Genomic DNA, 17,075 nt, shown 5'->3' with positions numbered 1-17,075 from the left:
TATATTCCCAAGCTGCTAGCATATGCTATTCCCAAAAGCACAAGATCTGCAGGAGGACTTGTTCTGCAAAATGTTCAACCGGCCATAAAAGCCCCCCGAGCCCTTGCAAAAAACCCAGCCCATCTTAAATCATAGTTTGCCAGCTGTGCAGATACGAGGTTTCTTTGTACAGTGAACATATACTTAGGGTGACCATATTTCCCTAAAGTGAAAACAGGACACTGGGAAATGGTGTCGCCGCTTGCCTGAGACGCCTGGTGTCCCCGCTCGCCCAACCCCTGCCACACACAGCCGCCCCAAGCCGACATCATGGATGTCACAACTTTTTGGGCAAAACTGGGCATTTATCCCATTTTCTCTTGCCCAGCGTTCCTTTGCACCCCCCCAGGGCAAGAGCAAATGGGACAAATGTCCAGTTTTCCCAAAAAAGTCATGACCTCTGGGTCAGAGCTTAAAAAGGGGACTGTCCTGGCCAAAACAGAATGTATGGTCACCCTACATATACTACTGCAGCTCTAGGCTGCACAGATTTGATCATCCACACTGCCTTACAGCTTGGGGAGTCATTCTTTTTATTTTTATCATTAAAAAAGCAGTGTATATTCTTTTAAAGGCTAGGGAATCACGAGTCTAGCATAACTGTATAAAGGGCAGCCTTCACAGGCTATGTATGACTTTAGTGACAGCTCTTAACAAGAGAGGCTGAGTGAGATATATGCATGGTAGAACAGCTGTTTCTAGGAGCCCTGGCAAGTAAGAGTGGCTGGGTAATTTGAGAAACATTTTGTTTTTTCTATATGTGCAAGGATTTTTTTTTAATTGCTCGTCTTTCTTCAAGTTGACCTTTAAAGGGATCTCCCTTGCCCCAGAGGTGAAATCTACCTGCATGACTACAACTGGGACAGTCTCTGGAAAGTTTTGCCCAAGCCAATGATGGGGAACCCTTCAGAGCAAGTTTACAGACTGTCTAATCATACTGCATGTTCAAATTTCCAGCTACATCCCTCACAGGATTTCCCCTCACTCTGGCTTTGAGAATCTCCATTAGTCTCTGTCATTGTGGAGCACAGGACCACTGCAGAGTTACTATAGGCAATCTGCCACATTGGCTTATTTTTGCCTGGAGAAGGTCCTTTCTTTCCCAAATTTGAGCAGAACTTTAATTTTGGCCTATCAGCCAGCCATTGCCAGATGAGCAGAGAACTGTTTCATTTTTATATCTACAGGGGAAAAAGCTACATTATTTTGTGGGGAGTCCTCTATGGCAATGCTTAAATGAAAGATTTTGATTATCCTGTGCAATAGCTCACAGCAAACGAAGCATTTTCACAGAATGTAATTGGCCAGATCCTCAGTTGGTGTAAATTGGCATAGACCCTAGTGAAGTCACTAACGCGCAGTGGCAGCTCTATGTAGTTTGCCGCCTCAGCACGGCAGTCAGGCGGCTTTCGGCAGCGCACCTGCGGGCCGTCTGCTGGTAACGCGGATTCGGCGGCATGCCTGTGGGAGGTCTGCCGGTCCCGCAGCTTCGGCGTATCTGCCGCCGAATTGCCGCCGAAACCGTGGTGGCGGACCTCCCGCATGCATGCCACCGAAGGCAGCCTGACTGCCCCCCTAACGGCGACCAGCAGGCCACCGCCCGCAGCTTCCCGCGCTTGGTGCGCTGGTGCCTGGAGCCGCCCCTGCTGAAGTGGTGCTGATTTACACCAGTAGAGGGTTTGGCCTGTTATTTAATTTTAAATACATTCAAGAGTTATCACAGTGCAGATTAATAATTTCCACCCGGTGTGATAATCATTGCTTTGCACTGTGTGGTATAGACAAAATACATGCAGTTGTTTACGGAGATTCATGTTGCTCAGAAAGATCTTTTAAAGCTTTTCTTTATGGGCATTTATTTTGCTATAAATGAAAATTAAAATGGAATTTTGGTGCTGCTGCTGGTGCTTTTGTCTGATGTGTTATATCCCTCATTTTGGAGGCAGAATGTGATATCTCAGGAAAATAAGTTCCATTTAGTCAGTGCCAATCTGTCACATTCAATGATTTTTTTTTCCCCTTCACAATGTTGAGATAAAAAACATTTCCTATCCTCGGTCTTACATATGCAAGGCACGTCTGCCAAAAGCCTTTTTCCAAAAGGATTAGAGAGGTACTTGTGTCACGGAAAAAAACGTAGTATCTGGATATGTATAAAATAAAGAGGGGAGATGCAGTGGATCGTACTTAATTGAACACTTAACTGGTTCAGACTAGCCTAAGCTTACATTAATTGAACCACCGAGCCCATCCATGCTGAACAAATGTCGAGCATGCTGGGTGTGCAGTTAAATACACGTAAGCATAGTGTTCTTTACTGTGTAAGCAATAACACGGACTGCTTATGCAGTCTCATTGAGAGTTACACGCACACCATGGATACTCTAAGAAGTAACGATATTAACTGTTATTTTGAAGAAGACATACCCTAGTCTCTGATACATTGACTAGAAAATAAATGTTTGGCTGGCCCTCAGCCTCTAAATATAGTCAAAGATGATCATGGGCATTCTTATCTCAGTTCAGGTGTTTGTACTGACACTCATGCTTTTGAGGGATTTTTCAGGCTGTCAGGATTTCAGCTATATGCTTCTTCCTTTTATGGAATCCAAATGTTGATATTTGAATTACTTTCAATACTATTTCCTGCAATCAAGAGGCCTAATCTTGACCAGCACTGTGGTCCAGATCCTCAAAGGTATTTAGGTGCCTCAACTCCCCTGGGACATAAATGGAAATTTCAAGTTCTCAGCACTTACCGAGTTTAGCCCCTTAGTTAGCAGTGTGTAGGTCCCACTTATTAAAATCAGGATGATTGACAGTCTTAGCCTGAAGCAAAGTTTGAGCTCCATGAGCTGAGGCTGAAGTTAACAGTTTGTAATCCTAGCTGAAATGTGCAGCCTGACTATTGGGCCTGATTCTCTTCTCACTTACACCAAAATAGATCAGCAGTAACTCTCCTTTTGTTACTAGAGATGCGTTAGTGCAAGATGGGTAGTGAGAAGAGAATAAAGCCCATTATGTTTATATTAAATCAAAATGATTTCGTTTAAAAAAATAATAATTTTGCAAACATTTCCCTGGCTCTTTTAAAATTATGTTTTTCTCATGGGCATAGGGACAGTGCTTGTGATAGGGTGTGCCCATAACACAATAACCATCAGTACAGTTAATATACACACAAGCTGGAATTGTCATCAAATTATGCTGATCCTTTATGTTTCATCAGACTTATAGGCTTAACTACGGTAATTCTTAGTGTATCCAATGCAGTTTTGCCCAAAATTTTGATACTTGTGAAATTAGCAAGAAAAAGTTTGATACAGAGGGCAAAAATATTGTTATTTATTACATTTCTTTTGATAGGGTATAAACCAAGAACTACTTTCCATTTCTGTTGTGTGGAAATTTAGTCCCTGATCTTGCTTTGTAATCTTTGAGGTGTACTGCTGTGCCTGAATGAAGTCCAACTGAGTTCAGTGGGGCTCATCACAGGTGCAGCAGCCCACAGGTATGGATCAGAAAGCATTGGGGATTGGGGCCTTAGATTGTTTAAATTCATAACCTCTTGCTGTGGGAGTCATCAGAGAGGTAGACGTAGCCTCATAGCAATCAGGCAGGTTGCATTTGAGCATTATGTTCTGTGTACTTTGTATACATTTCACCAGCACCAAGGAGAGTTAGCTAATAAAAGACATGAACCTGCAAGAGGCTAAACACCTCTGAAGAACTCCCACTGAATGCAATTTCTCCTACAAACTGAATTGAAATTATTTTTTAAAGCAATGGAGGGGCAGATTTGGGGTTACTCTGCATTTCTCAAAAGGTTTGGGCACAATGTGAGAGGTATTTACTGTTGGATAATACAGCGTATACACTAAACAGTAAATGATCATGGATATAAGGAGACCATGTGGTATTGAGGTACATGAGACATAAGTTAGTGTCATTTTTCTCTAAGAAAATTTATGTTATGTACAACTTGGTGGGCACCAGCTCTTTTGGAGTTTGCATCTGGTGGTTGCCCCATAGTAAACATGTCCATGCAAACATGTATAAATAAGTGTACCAGGTTTTTTCAGTAGGCACAGATAAGTTTAGTTCTTTCATGTCTATTTACAGTGAGTAACTCCCCCTCCCCCTCCCCCCCGAACAGATCTCAAAATACTCTTCTGCAGGCTTGTTTTTTGTACAGTATTCCACCAAATTATTATATAATATAGACGAGGGAAAGTACTTTTAGTTTTGCTAAGAAAAACAGACAAGTGAAGCAAACTTGTATGGAATATTCAGGTAGAGTCTAATTTCCAGTTTGTACTAAAAACAGATTCTCTTTTTCCATTATTTAAAATTACTCAGCTGCTGTCTGAAAGAAAACAGAGAAGGCAATTGAACACAGCCTTGGTAATGGAACTAGCTCTTGTATCAAAGGCTGTTTCATACTAAATGTTGTCCTAGTTTTTCCTGTACTAATTACTACAAAGATCCCATTCACAGTTAATGGAATTCCAGCTAATAAGGGTTGGAGTGGGAGGGGAAGCAGGCAAAGGAGCAACACATTAGTTTACTATTAGTAGTAATACATGAGTATTTGCATAAATTTTAATGTTTTCTTGTATCTAACAAACCTATAGTTTTATGCTTTTTATCTGCATTTGGCCATTCCCAATTTGACAGTTTTATTGGATTATTTTTAAAACTTCAGACTACTTCTCTGTAAACACACTGTGAGTAAGAGTGTGTGTGGGCAAACTGAAGTTCAAAGGGTTCATTTACTGAAGAGAAGGTTCAGCCTAGCTACTCCAGATGTACACAAGTGTAACTGAGAGAATAATTTGGCCTGAAGTCTTTAATATAGAGGATATTTTTTCTGCCTTAAATCTTTAATTTTCCAAGTACAGACAAAGGCACAGGTTGCTAGGTATTCTCATTACACCTTATCTGAACATATTGATCAGTTCCTCCAAACTCTTATCTGTTTGCTCAGCAATGAGTCAGTTTCATTCACACTATGATTGTACAGTAGCTGAATGGATACTACAATATGAATTGTATCAATGGGCCATTTAAAACCTTATGACACCTTGATTGAATCCTCTTTTATTTTTCTAAGAGGTTAAAAAGCTATGTGTTTGACATCAGCAGCCTTTTTAATCCATTAAGTCAGTGTGATGGACAGAACATGAAAAAAGTAATCTATATGCAGTAGGGCAGCATAATCTATAAATATAATAAATGTATGCTGTGATCATTGTGTGTGTGCATACACAAGTAAAATGCAGACTGGAAAATTTATGATACAAAAGGGAAATCTTAAAACAGTCAGAAGATGCTTTCAATTCTGAAACTCAGATTTGATTCTCCCATCACCTAATTTTTCCAAATAAACATAGAATATTTTCAAAAGATAAAATACCTTTAATTAGTGTCTTTTGGTAGAGTCTTATAATGGGCTGAAACCTATAGTTAAAATATTATTTTCCGTGCATAACACAATGTATTTGAGAATTACTACATTTTCACCATTTTTACACTCGTAGAACTGTTTGTCCCTGATCTTCTGCTGTTAACACTGCCTGACTGATGCAAAGCAGCCTTGAAATCAGCATATCCAGCCATGCAGTATTACTGTGTGGCATACGACTGGCATAGTGGTCCCTTTTCCTTCCACATGCTCCCTGTCGTGGGTATATGGGATGTGGCTGGGAAAAAGCATGGCTCGGGCTCCTCTAAGTCACCGAGATCACCAGCATACAGTGGTCCCATGATCTAGTGAGCGCAAAGTTCTTTTTAATTCCATCTTTGTCACCCCACCCCCCAATGCACTCCTCTGCCTCATTTTAGGATTAGGACCATTGATTTTAGTGGAATTACTTCTGATTTACACTGTTGTGAAATCAGAATCAGGGGCATTGTTTTGAATCAAGCCAAAATTAGGACAGACTTACTTATGCATTGAGCAGCATGTGCCGACTGGAAATATTTAATCTTTATAAACACTGCTCTGTACTAAACATTGATCAGAGAAGACCTGAGTGCACGTTAAGCTTGTGGTGTACAGCAAAAGCCTCATTTTGGAGAATCAGTATGATGTTTTTAATCCTACTTTATATCATGAACTAGTTCGAAAGAATTCTTTTTTGTGTTTAAGGGCTGGATTCAATTAAAACTTCTGGAGCAAGTTACACAGCCTTCCACAATCTAAAATGTTGGGCAGACTTTTTTTTTTAATTGAGTCCAGCTGAGTGGCTCTAATATTGTTAACAATGATATTTCCTCCCCTCAACATAGTATAGCATTTTAAGTAGCTAAAATGCGCATGTGGGTCCAATATAATCTTGTCCCATCCTCATTCCTGCTGGGTGGGTTTCCCCTTTTTTAACACAATGTGCTATATAAGTAGCAAACAATTGTGAATATAAATATCGTTTGTTACTTGTTTATATGACATATGTAAGCCTTGCAGGAGGTTCAATGGTATTTGTTTCTAGCTTAATTGATTTTCATTGTTTGTTTGTTTGTTTGTTTGTTTGTTTTTTAAATTCAGTGCTCATGAAAGATGTCAGATTAGCAACCCTGACCAGGTGACAGGGGAAGGGACACGATGGGTCTCTAAAAAGAGGGCATTAACCTCACATACCTTTAGTGCTCCCAGATGAAGTGGAAGTGTGATGGTGACAGGCAGACAAGACTCAGAACCGGAAAGTCAGGCATGAGGATTGGCCACGCTAAGGGCTAGTCTACACTAGAAGTGCTACAGCGGCACAGCTGCATCAGTGCAGCTGAGCCACGATAGCGCATCTGGTGAGGATGTTCTAAACCAGCAGGAGAGAGCTCTCCTGTCGACTTAATTACTTTACTGCCGTGAGAAGCAGTAGCTACGTCGGTGGGAGAAGCTCTCCCCGTGACATAGCGCTGTCTACCCCGGCGCTTAGGTCAGTGTAACTTACGTCACTCAGAGGTGTGGATTGTTCACACCCCTGAGCAACGTAAGTTATACCGAAGTAAGTGGTAGTATAGACAAGCCCTTAGATGCTTGGGCAGACACAAGTCATCAAAACTAGGGAAATGGTAATGATCGCAAATGGTAATGTTGTCTGCTGGCTAAAACAGGAGACTGAGAGTCAGGGCTGCAGGGTTCTATTTCAAATTTTGCCACTGAATTACCGGGCGATCTTGGACAAGTCACTTAACCAACCTCTTTGGGCCCCTGTCTCCCTGTCAGTAACTGCCTGAGGTGCTGTGAAGACTAAATAATTCATCTTTACCAAGCATATTCGTATTCCTAGATAAAAGGTGCTAGGAAATTATTTATAAGGACACAGTTAAGACCCACTTTGGAGTGGTTTCTTTCTTATGCCATTCTTTCAGTATCTAAGTGCTTTCACGCTATTGTGTTCAAATGCTTCTCAATGCAGCACGGACATTTAGTTGTAAGTTAGTCGGTTGTTGTTTCTTATTAATCCTCAATCAGGGCCTGATTCAGAGTGCATTGAAATTAGTGGGAGTCTTCCATTGACTTCAATGGGTTTTGGAGCTGGCCAACATTACATTGTTTTTCTGTGGTCTTCATTCAATGGTTTCAAATGTGTTACATCCGTATTACTGATATTAAAGTTTATCAGCTGTTCTTTTCCTCCTCCTTTATTTCTCTATTGTTGGATGGTTTTCTTGGATGATTTCTCCCTTCCTCCCCAAACACACATTCTGCAGAACTGGCCGTCTACATTACACTAATCTATATCCTCCTTCTCTCATTGTGAAGTCAAATTTAACCAACAATATTACGGCAGGAAAATCGGTGCGGTGAGAACTGTTTTTATTTACAAATCTAGAGTTATGATCACTCCGCACCAGTACGTACCAACTACAACACTAGCAGAGCTGAGAATGAGTCATTTTTTTAACATTGCTCATACAACATAGAAGTCTTAGAAAATACCCACATAATTTGCTTACACTTTAAGTGCAGCTCCCGGAAGGGGGAGGGCGACTTATGTGATGTACAGGTTGCAAATGTTGCCCACATGACAACTGGAAAGCACAACAGTCCACATCAGAGGAAATATGCAAAAACAAGGACAGAAACATGGGGCCCAATCTTGCTAACACTTATTACACGTGCTGCTGCACAGAGAGCCTACTGAAGACAAGAAAACTTATCCATGATAGTTAGCACTAAGCTCAGTGGTAAGTGATTGCAGGATCAAGCTCAATGGATATAATAGTTCTTCACCCATGCAATATTAGATCAGATTAACATCTTGTCATGTACTAGTAGTTATCTGCATATTGATATAGTTGATGACTTTGTTTAGAATAAGCAGAAAATGTGTCCAAGATGTGAATCTCAAAATACCCATGATCCCTCAGTCTCTCTCTCCATCAATGTGACATAACCCACATGTTTTGAACAACAACAATGATAGATCGAAGTGATTTAGCAGTGCAGGATGGAATAATATTTTGCTTTAGAGAAACACAGTGGCTATATTTACAAGGTAAGTATTGCCAAGGGAGTCCAAGGCTGTGCTTGCTTACTAAATTGGGTCCAACTCAGGGATTTCACCAAATGCAAATGAACAATGAACAATATGTGTGACTCAATATATCCGCTATACTTTGTGCTCTTAGAAGGGTGGTATAGCTGACCTTTTAAAGTGATACTTTAAAAACCACATTGTTATGATCATCAGAAAGACTTTTGTGTTCGTTTTAGAATACAATATTTGGACCCAATCCCAATGAATAGTCTCAAATATTGTTTTAAGACACGGTTCTCATCTATTGTAACATACAGCTCCCAATCAGATAGAAGGAATGCTGTACTTCTATTTACATAAGCATAGGGTGAGACAGTAGTGTGTTCTCATTTCTTTAAAGCCTGTTGCACACCTCTGGAATACTGAAAAGTAAGAATTATGTGAAATTGACCAAAATAGGTATTATCAGTTTTTGTGAATCCTTCCTGAGTGCCAAAAATAGTCTCCAAGAGCAATACAAGAAGATAAGTATGTATTACTCTTAAACCTCAACTTCCCCCATCTAAAAGCTAGTTTACTGTCAGTTACACACGCTTAAATCCACAGTAATTCTATTGACTTCAGTGGATTTACAGTACTGTAACAGAGCATAGTCTGCTGTCAGATTTGTACAACCGGTTGCATAAAAGACAATGCAGAAGACTTGACCATATTAACTTACACTTATATTCTACTATGATGATAACAATACTCATACAGATAACACTAGCATAACTTATAGGATATCTCAAATTATGTGTCCATAAGACCGTAAGATTCACCAGAGACAGCTTTCTAATGATAATGAGGTAGGTGATTGTTCTAGGCAGACATTTCCTCCTCATCCCCTATCAGTTAAGCCAAAACAAATGGAAAAAAAGTTAAAGGAAATTATGCAATGTAGCTTCATAAAAAGTTCTCATTAGTTGAACTATTAAAAATGAATACCCAGGGCAAGATTCTCCCCTGCTTTGCACTCTGGCATAGAAATGGTCACCTGTGCAAAGTGGGTGTACGAAAAGCTACCATTCTGAGTAGGTAGTGTTTACACTCACCTTGAACAGGTGTAAATGGATACATAAGGGGAAAGGCAAGGCTGAATAAAACCTACTGTCTTTTGCTCTAAACAGGACTATTATAGTTTGGACCAAACAAAAGTTAAAGTAAAACTTTAATCATCATTAATACTGAGGTTTAGAAATAGGGAATGGGGGAAAGAGTTATGCTTCACAAATAAAATCATTCTGTCTCGGGTTTGTTGCTTCTTTGGATGCATGTCAGACGTGCAGGCGTGGGAATTCCCCAGGTTGGTTGGTGTCAGTTTGCAAATTTACACAGTTTCATTTTTCTGACAAATCAGCCTTTTTATAATCATCCCATCTTGAAACTAGAGGGGAAGGGAATGTAGAGGTGAATTGCTAATATCAGTGACTTCTGGAAATTCCCCATGTACGGTCTCTCATATTTAGTAACTGTACTTTTTCTGTTTGTGTTAAAAAAAAGTTATTTGACAATAAAATAACTTGGTCTATTCTGGTAAAACTTGCTTCACTTACAGTAAGTTTGAGAGAATCAGTATTAAACTGTACTGGTATTTTTGACCTACTCTTATGAAAAAATACACATTTTATATCTAATATAAAGCAATGTCAGATATGTTTGCATGGTGAAAGGTAAAATATTTTTTCTTTAGATATGGTAACCTGGTTTCAAATATTACTTAAAAGTACTATGTAATAATAGTGAGATGTTTTATTTTAAACAATGTTATGAAACTAGTTTTAAAATCTGTTTAATAAATATATTGCCTTGCCATATATGAATTTAAATCACATCCATCTGGATATGTTTACCAAAATTAAAAATAATCCATGTCTATTATAAGCCATTTGCTGCCATTACCACCCGCTGGCCCCTGACAAACACCCACCCAGTTACTGACCCAGATCAACAAATATCCAGATTAAACAGATGCATCTTGCTACATACCCAGTTCCTTCCTATACGATACATTGTTTATAATGCAAAATCTGGGAACCTTTTTATGATTTTAGTTACTAATTTTGTATTAAAGCTTAAAAGGGCTATATTAAAAGAAAAAAGCAAGGGTTAAAAACAAAAAAAGCTTAAAAAAGAAAATAAGCTTGAAACAACAAATAATGGTAAATAGGAAAAAAAGGATAAAGAAAAAAATATTGTATACGTTTCCCATTCTTATGTTATCTGTTTATATTGTAATTTCTTTGGAACAGAATCTCTCTTCTTACATGTCTAGGATTTGCCTGGAACACTTTTGGCGTTATAGAAGTAAATAATAAAAAAATCAAATTTCTGACAAGAGGATGTTATTTTCTTATATAATCAGCAATAGTGAGTTTTGTAGGATTTTGATGAGAGTTGAGTCAAACCATTGAAATGCCCATTGGGTCAGTTGAAACTATGGATATTAAAAAGCCAATTAGCAAATAGGCACTTAGCCAAAGGGTGTTAGATAGATTGAGGTATGTAAACTACTTATTTCTCCTCCTTTTCATTGGTGTAACAAAACCCCAGAGAACCCTGGTGCAAGAATATGTAAGGGCTGGGGTCTCCTTCCCAATTCTGCCCCAACCCCTCACCCCATAGCCCACAAACAACTTTCCCCCAGCCCTTCAGCCACCATCCCGGATCCTTCCTGGTCACTCACAGGAGCACTTCTAGCTCAGCACTCTACTCCCATCCTGCCTATGGTGGCTCCTCCTGAACCCAGCTGCCCAGTGGTTCTGCTTTTTCACACTTACACACAGTGTGAGGAGTGGCATTACAACCTGGTGCATGAGGTCACAGTTCCACTCAGGTTTGGCCCACCTGCTCCTCTGTCATGGGGTGGGGGTGGCCGGGCCAATCCTGAGTGGCGATTCCTGTGTGACAAGTTTCAATTCCACTCAGATTTGGGAGGGATGAGTGGCATTCTGATCCCATGCACCAACTGAAAGGCCGGAGCACCACTCCATCTCATTGGGCCTCTGTAACCTCATGGACCCTGGCATGACTGCATCACTTGCACCATTGTAACTACACCACTGCTCCTTTTCCCAAAGCAGCACGTAAAGAAATGTTGTAGCTATGGCAACTGAAACAAGCAGTAGTTTGGGTAGTGAATTAACAACATGCTCCCGCACTCCATTCCCACCCAATTTTTAACATACCTGTAAAAATACATGTGTTTTTTAGATGGAAATTCAAACATACAAAAGTTTGGTAGTTCACTCTCAGCTCATCTCTACTTTAACCCTGTCAGTGATTGTGTACAGATATGTGGCATTCTGTATTTGATCAAATATATTACAAGTAAGTGTCTTTTTGTTATCCCACTTTATTGATAATTATAGGGCCTGATTATCCTTTGAGTTACTCGGGTTTTAAACTGACATAACTCCACTGCCTTCAGTGGAGTTGCTCTTAATTTGTACTAGTGTGTGCAAAAAAGTAACAGGGGTGCCCACAGAGTTTTATTTTATTAGTCTCTCTGTACCTACAGGTGCACACAGTATAAATGGTGAAATAGCCTTCCTTGTAAATGGTTAATCATAGTCAAAGAAAGCCAACAATGTTTTGTTCTCTGCACCATTGCTAATGGGGAAGGAGGAGAAAGACTTAGTAAAACAAATACATCTTTTGTTTTAAATTCTTTGGAACAATTCTGCCTGGCAGATCTTCCACCCTCCCTCCGTTCAGTTTTTCTTTGTTATTTCCCTAATTAAAATTCTGCAGTGCCCCCATCAAATTGTTGTCCATTTGAGGTCATAAATAGCTTTTGTTCTAATGAAATATGAATTGTGTTCATTAATTGAATTGTATAGTTAATATATGTTGTGAGGGTACTGACTCCACATTGATTCTTAATATACAGTGAGCATTTTATCAGGCTAGGGAATGTGTGGACACACAAAATGTTGTCGATCATTCTTTGCCATACAGTAGGGTGATTTGATTAAAAACTGAAGATTTTAGGAAGTATTTATTAAAGACAAGAATTGCATAACCTAACAAGGGCAACTTCTACCAGACATGAGCTCAGCTCTTTAATGGTTTAGGGCCAAGTCAGGGTCCCATGTAAAATGCAAGTAAACTGGTTTTAGGCATGGGAACGGTACAAGCTTTGAAAAGGTCGGAATCCTCCAGGAACTATACAGAATGCCTGCAAAGCCCCCTCCAGAGTCAGCGTTGCAGCCTGCTATCCATGTGTCATTGGGCCAACTGGTCCTCAGAATCGCACACCCACTGCCCATGGGCTGGATTCGCAAAGAAATTAGGCATCGTGATGGCATCTAGAAAAGCACTGTGATTCACAAAGCCTAAGTTAGGTGCCTAGGCTCCCTATACAATGAATGGCGGGGAGATAGTCACCTCAGAATAGGATTCAAAAAGGCCAGCACGTGAGACAGTTCCTCACCTAATCTAGCCAATGGGAGATGCCCGTTCATTCTCTCCTGTTGAAGCTGTTCCACTGTGGCTATCTAAGGGAAAAAATTTTGGGGGGAGGAAGGGGGAAAGAGAGAGAATGAATGAACGCAAGTAGGAGAAGGATGCTGTAACGTGGTGGGCAGAGCACACAGGAGATGAGAGCCCCAGCATCCAGTCCCCCTGTGCCAATGATTTTTTTTTTGAATAAGCCAGTGGAACAGCTTCAAAGAGTGAAAACTGAGAGAGCCCCACCTCAGAATATCCTATAACCCAGTGATTAGAGCACTCACCTGAGAGGTGGTAGAGCCCTGTCAAATCCTTTCTCCTGCTCAGATGGAGGAGGGACTTGAACCCATGTCCCTAGAGGGGCCCTATCTGGGAGGTGAACTATGAGTACCAGACTGAGCCCCACATGCACATTAGGTGGAGGAACACCTGCTCTTCTCCAGCTTGTGTATCTCACTGGGGCCCAGGTGTCCAGATGTCTGGTGTGGGATACAGTGCACATGCTCGGAGGCAGAAACATAGGGAACTTTCACTGCAAAAGCTAAGGCGTGAGTGTGTTTAGGCGCCTGCAGGACTCAGGGGCAGCTGAGCAGAGGTTTTGTGAATCCCACTGGGGCCTGATTATGGGATTCAGATATCTAAAGTGGCAATTAGGCACCTAACTTCTTTTGTAAATCTAGCCCCATGTGCCTATCAAGCCCCATTCAGAGCTGCTCTGGAGAGGATGCTCTGCCTGCCTCTTCAGCCATGACTCCTTAAGGGCCCGTCCCAAAGCCTACTGAGACAATAGGAATCTTCCACTGGCATCAATGGACTGTAGATCAGGCCCTTGATGAAGACCCTGGCCATCGACTCAAACGTACAGGATGGATATAGCACAAGTCCAGCTAGTGAGCAGTGGACTCTGCTGATTAGTTAAATAATTTCTAGTGGATAGTCACCAACTGCCAAAAAATGTCACTAGGAACTGAATTTTATTTCTTTGTAATGTTCTTGATGTCTGGTCTGCCTCCTACTACACTAATATTTAGTGTTGCCTCTGAGGTTTTGTTTACAGAAAAACTGTTTTGGGTACTGTACAAAAGCTGATTTATATTCTAAATCAGACTATAACACTCCCTAGTCATTCTGTAAGGTGGCAGGTGTTGACAGGCATCTATTGTTCTGTCAATAAATGCTGCATACATGGATTGAAAGGATAAAATAAGTCATTGAGGACTAGGCCACAAGAACAGTCCTGTAACATTCCAGTGAATTCACCAGATACCTAAGAGATTGAAGAATATTTGAGAAAAATAATGACAATTTTTTCTCATTATTTTGTGTATTCGTAGAGTCTGAAGTAAGATGGTAAACAAATGTGGCTCAGACTTTTATTTTCTATAGTAACCAAGTGCAGGAATATAAAGCTAGATAAAGTAAAAGACAAACTAAAATTGATTTGCTGTGAGCAACCTCTTTCTGTAGTGACTATGGAAGGAAGAATCCTCGCCCCAGATCTGAACATGGATGGATCTCAACCTGCTTGTGTGGGGGTGTGATGAACTTCCCCAGGGTGCATTCTGGAATTGGGGGACTGCTGAGCCCTCTGTCTCACTAGCCTGGGGCACGGTGATGCCGTGACAAGCTGCAGACCTCTCCGAGTCCTGCACTCACACAAACATTTACAGGCAGGGACACACCCAGCTGAAGTCCATGAATGCTTTTGCCAGCCATCCAGGAACCAACAATAGAGAGATTTCAGCCAGTCCCCCCACAGATCCCCAGCCTAGGACCCCAGAGCTGTACTGTTCCTTTGCACTTCAAACAACACTGTTTTAGGTAAAAAATATAAAACAGATTTATTAACTACCGAAAGCTAGATTTTAAGTGATTATAAGTAATAGTGTACAGATCAAAGTTAGTTACCTAAGAAATAAAACAAAATTGCAATCAGGTCTATACACTAGACAGGATTTGAATCAAGCAGTGTCTCACCCTGATGGTACAGTCCACCAATCTTCCATAAACAGGCTAGAAATCCCTTCAGCCTGGGACCACCTCCCCAGTCCAATCTTTGTTCCTAAGATGTTTCCAGGTGTTGAGTTATGGGGAGAGTGAGGCCAATTGATGATGTCACTTCCCCCTTTTATAGTTTCTTCCATGCGGAGGGAACTTCATTGTTCCAAACAAAGACTCCAGCACCGTCAGTGGAAAAGAACAGGCACAAGATGGAGACCAGTATCACATGATCTGATCACATGCCCTTGCATACTTCGATGAATCATAGCAGGGGCCATTACCTATATTCTGGGGAAGTCCATTGGGTGGGGATAAGCTTCTTCTAAGACCTATTGAGTTTCTTAATGGGACATTATCTTGAATGGTTCATTCACAATGTGCTGGCTAGACTGGATGTAAATTACTTTGTGGGTGTTACCTAGGAACAGACGCATTTGAAATACTGGTACATAGTCAATATTCATAACTTTAGATACAAAAATGATACATACATACAAATGGGGTAATCATATTCAACAAGTCATAACTTTTCCATTGATACCTTACATGACATACTTTGTATAAAACATATCCTAATCATATCACCATGGTAAATATGAAGGTCTCAGGGTATTGCATTGGGGTACAGAATGTCAAGGGGGGGCGGGGGAAGGGTTAACAAATCCCACTTGACTAACCCCAGGGCTAGTTGTAAGTAAGGCTTGTTGTAAGTAAGGCCCAGATCCTCTGCGATATTAAGTCTCTAAATACCTTTGAGGATCTGGGCCTAAGGACTTGACACAAACTCACACAGGAACTCGGAAACATGTAACACCAGGAACACATGCCACATCTCCTGACAATAGGATTTCCAATCCATTGCCGTCATCGCTCTCTTAGCATCTTCTGACCCAAGAATCTCAGACTGAACATTGACTAAAGTCCCTATCTGCATCGGGTGTGAGAGGTGGATAAGAGGGGTGGGTGTCTGAAAGAAATGGTTTGATGAGAGCAAGACTGATAAAGTGACACTGGCGGGCCAGTGACTGAGAGTGAAAGTAGTGGGTAAGGTGTGAGAGGTGAATCACTGGTGGGTTAGTGGTCTGAGAGAAGTGAGTGAAAGCATAGAATGGATGGAGAGGGTTGATTGGGAGGCACAACTGATCATGAGGGCGAGATTGAGAGATATTAACAGTGGCAGATTTATAGCTGGCACCTCTGTGTGCAGGATGTTCTTCTCTTCCATAAATGCCATTTTAACCTGTGTGCACATATTTAAAAAAGAGGGGTGAGAAATGAAATACAGGGTTATGGCTACCTTGCAGTTGGGAAGTAGATAGACTTGCACCTTCCTCTGAAGCATCTGGTGCTGGCCATTGTCATTTTAAGAAGATTGCAGTTATCTTTCCACTCACCCTTTACGCAAGACAGGCACAGTAGGCAGATATCGGGTAATCTGCACCCACAGTCACCTCTGAATTCTAACTAGTTAGACATTGGCTTAATCCCTGAAGTATGAGGTTGAATATACCTTCCAATATTTTTTCCAATTAATTATTAGAACTCTGGATATTCTTGTTTTCCCTATAACCATCCAATCTACTCTTTGAGTCTTGCAAAATTCTTGACCTCAGTAGCCCGTGTCAATGAATCCTACAGCCTAATTATATGTTGTGTGAAAAAATATTTCCTTTTATCAGTTTTGAATTTGCCACCTTTTGATTTCATTTTCTTGTGTTATGAGACAGGTAGCTTCAATTCTCCCTATTTAACCTAAATATCATTCATTATTTTATCAACTTGTTGTCATGTCCCTTCTTATTCAGCTCCATTCTAAGATAAACAGCCCCAGACTTTTCCATTTCTGTTCATATGAGAGTGTTTTTGCCACGCTCCGAGTCATTCTTGTTGCTTTTCTCTGAACCCCCTCCAATTCTTCAGTGTAGTAGAAAATTCAACTCTAAGTGAATAGATGTCTTCAGAATTTACAAACAAGTCACATTTAAGCAAAAACCAAGCAAATTTTAGCCCAAGTGATTATAGTTTTGGAAAGTGATATGGCCAAAATTTTCAAAAATGGGA

General features: G+C 40.6%; 1 protein-coding gene across 2 annotated transcripts in view; it reads left to right on the top strand.

Annotated features, from left to right (window-relative positions):
• The window catches only part of BCL2 (BCL2 apoptosis regulator), a 125,585-nt gene that overhangs the window by 86,949 nt on the left and 21,561 nt on the right, over window positions 1-17,075 (top strand). The gene's annotated exons all lie outside the window — the stretch shown is intronic.

Source organism: Chrysemys picta, chromosome 2 (genome assembly GCF_011386835.1).
Source record: "Chrysemys picta bellii isolate R12L10 chromosome 2, ASM1138683v2, whole genome shotgun sequence".
Taxonomy (NCBI): domain Eukaryota; kingdom Metazoa; phylum Chordata; order Testudines; family Emydidae; genus Chrysemys; species Chrysemys picta.
Note: the sequence above shows the minus strand (reverse complement) of the source record. Positions and strands in the feature narration are given on the sequence as shown.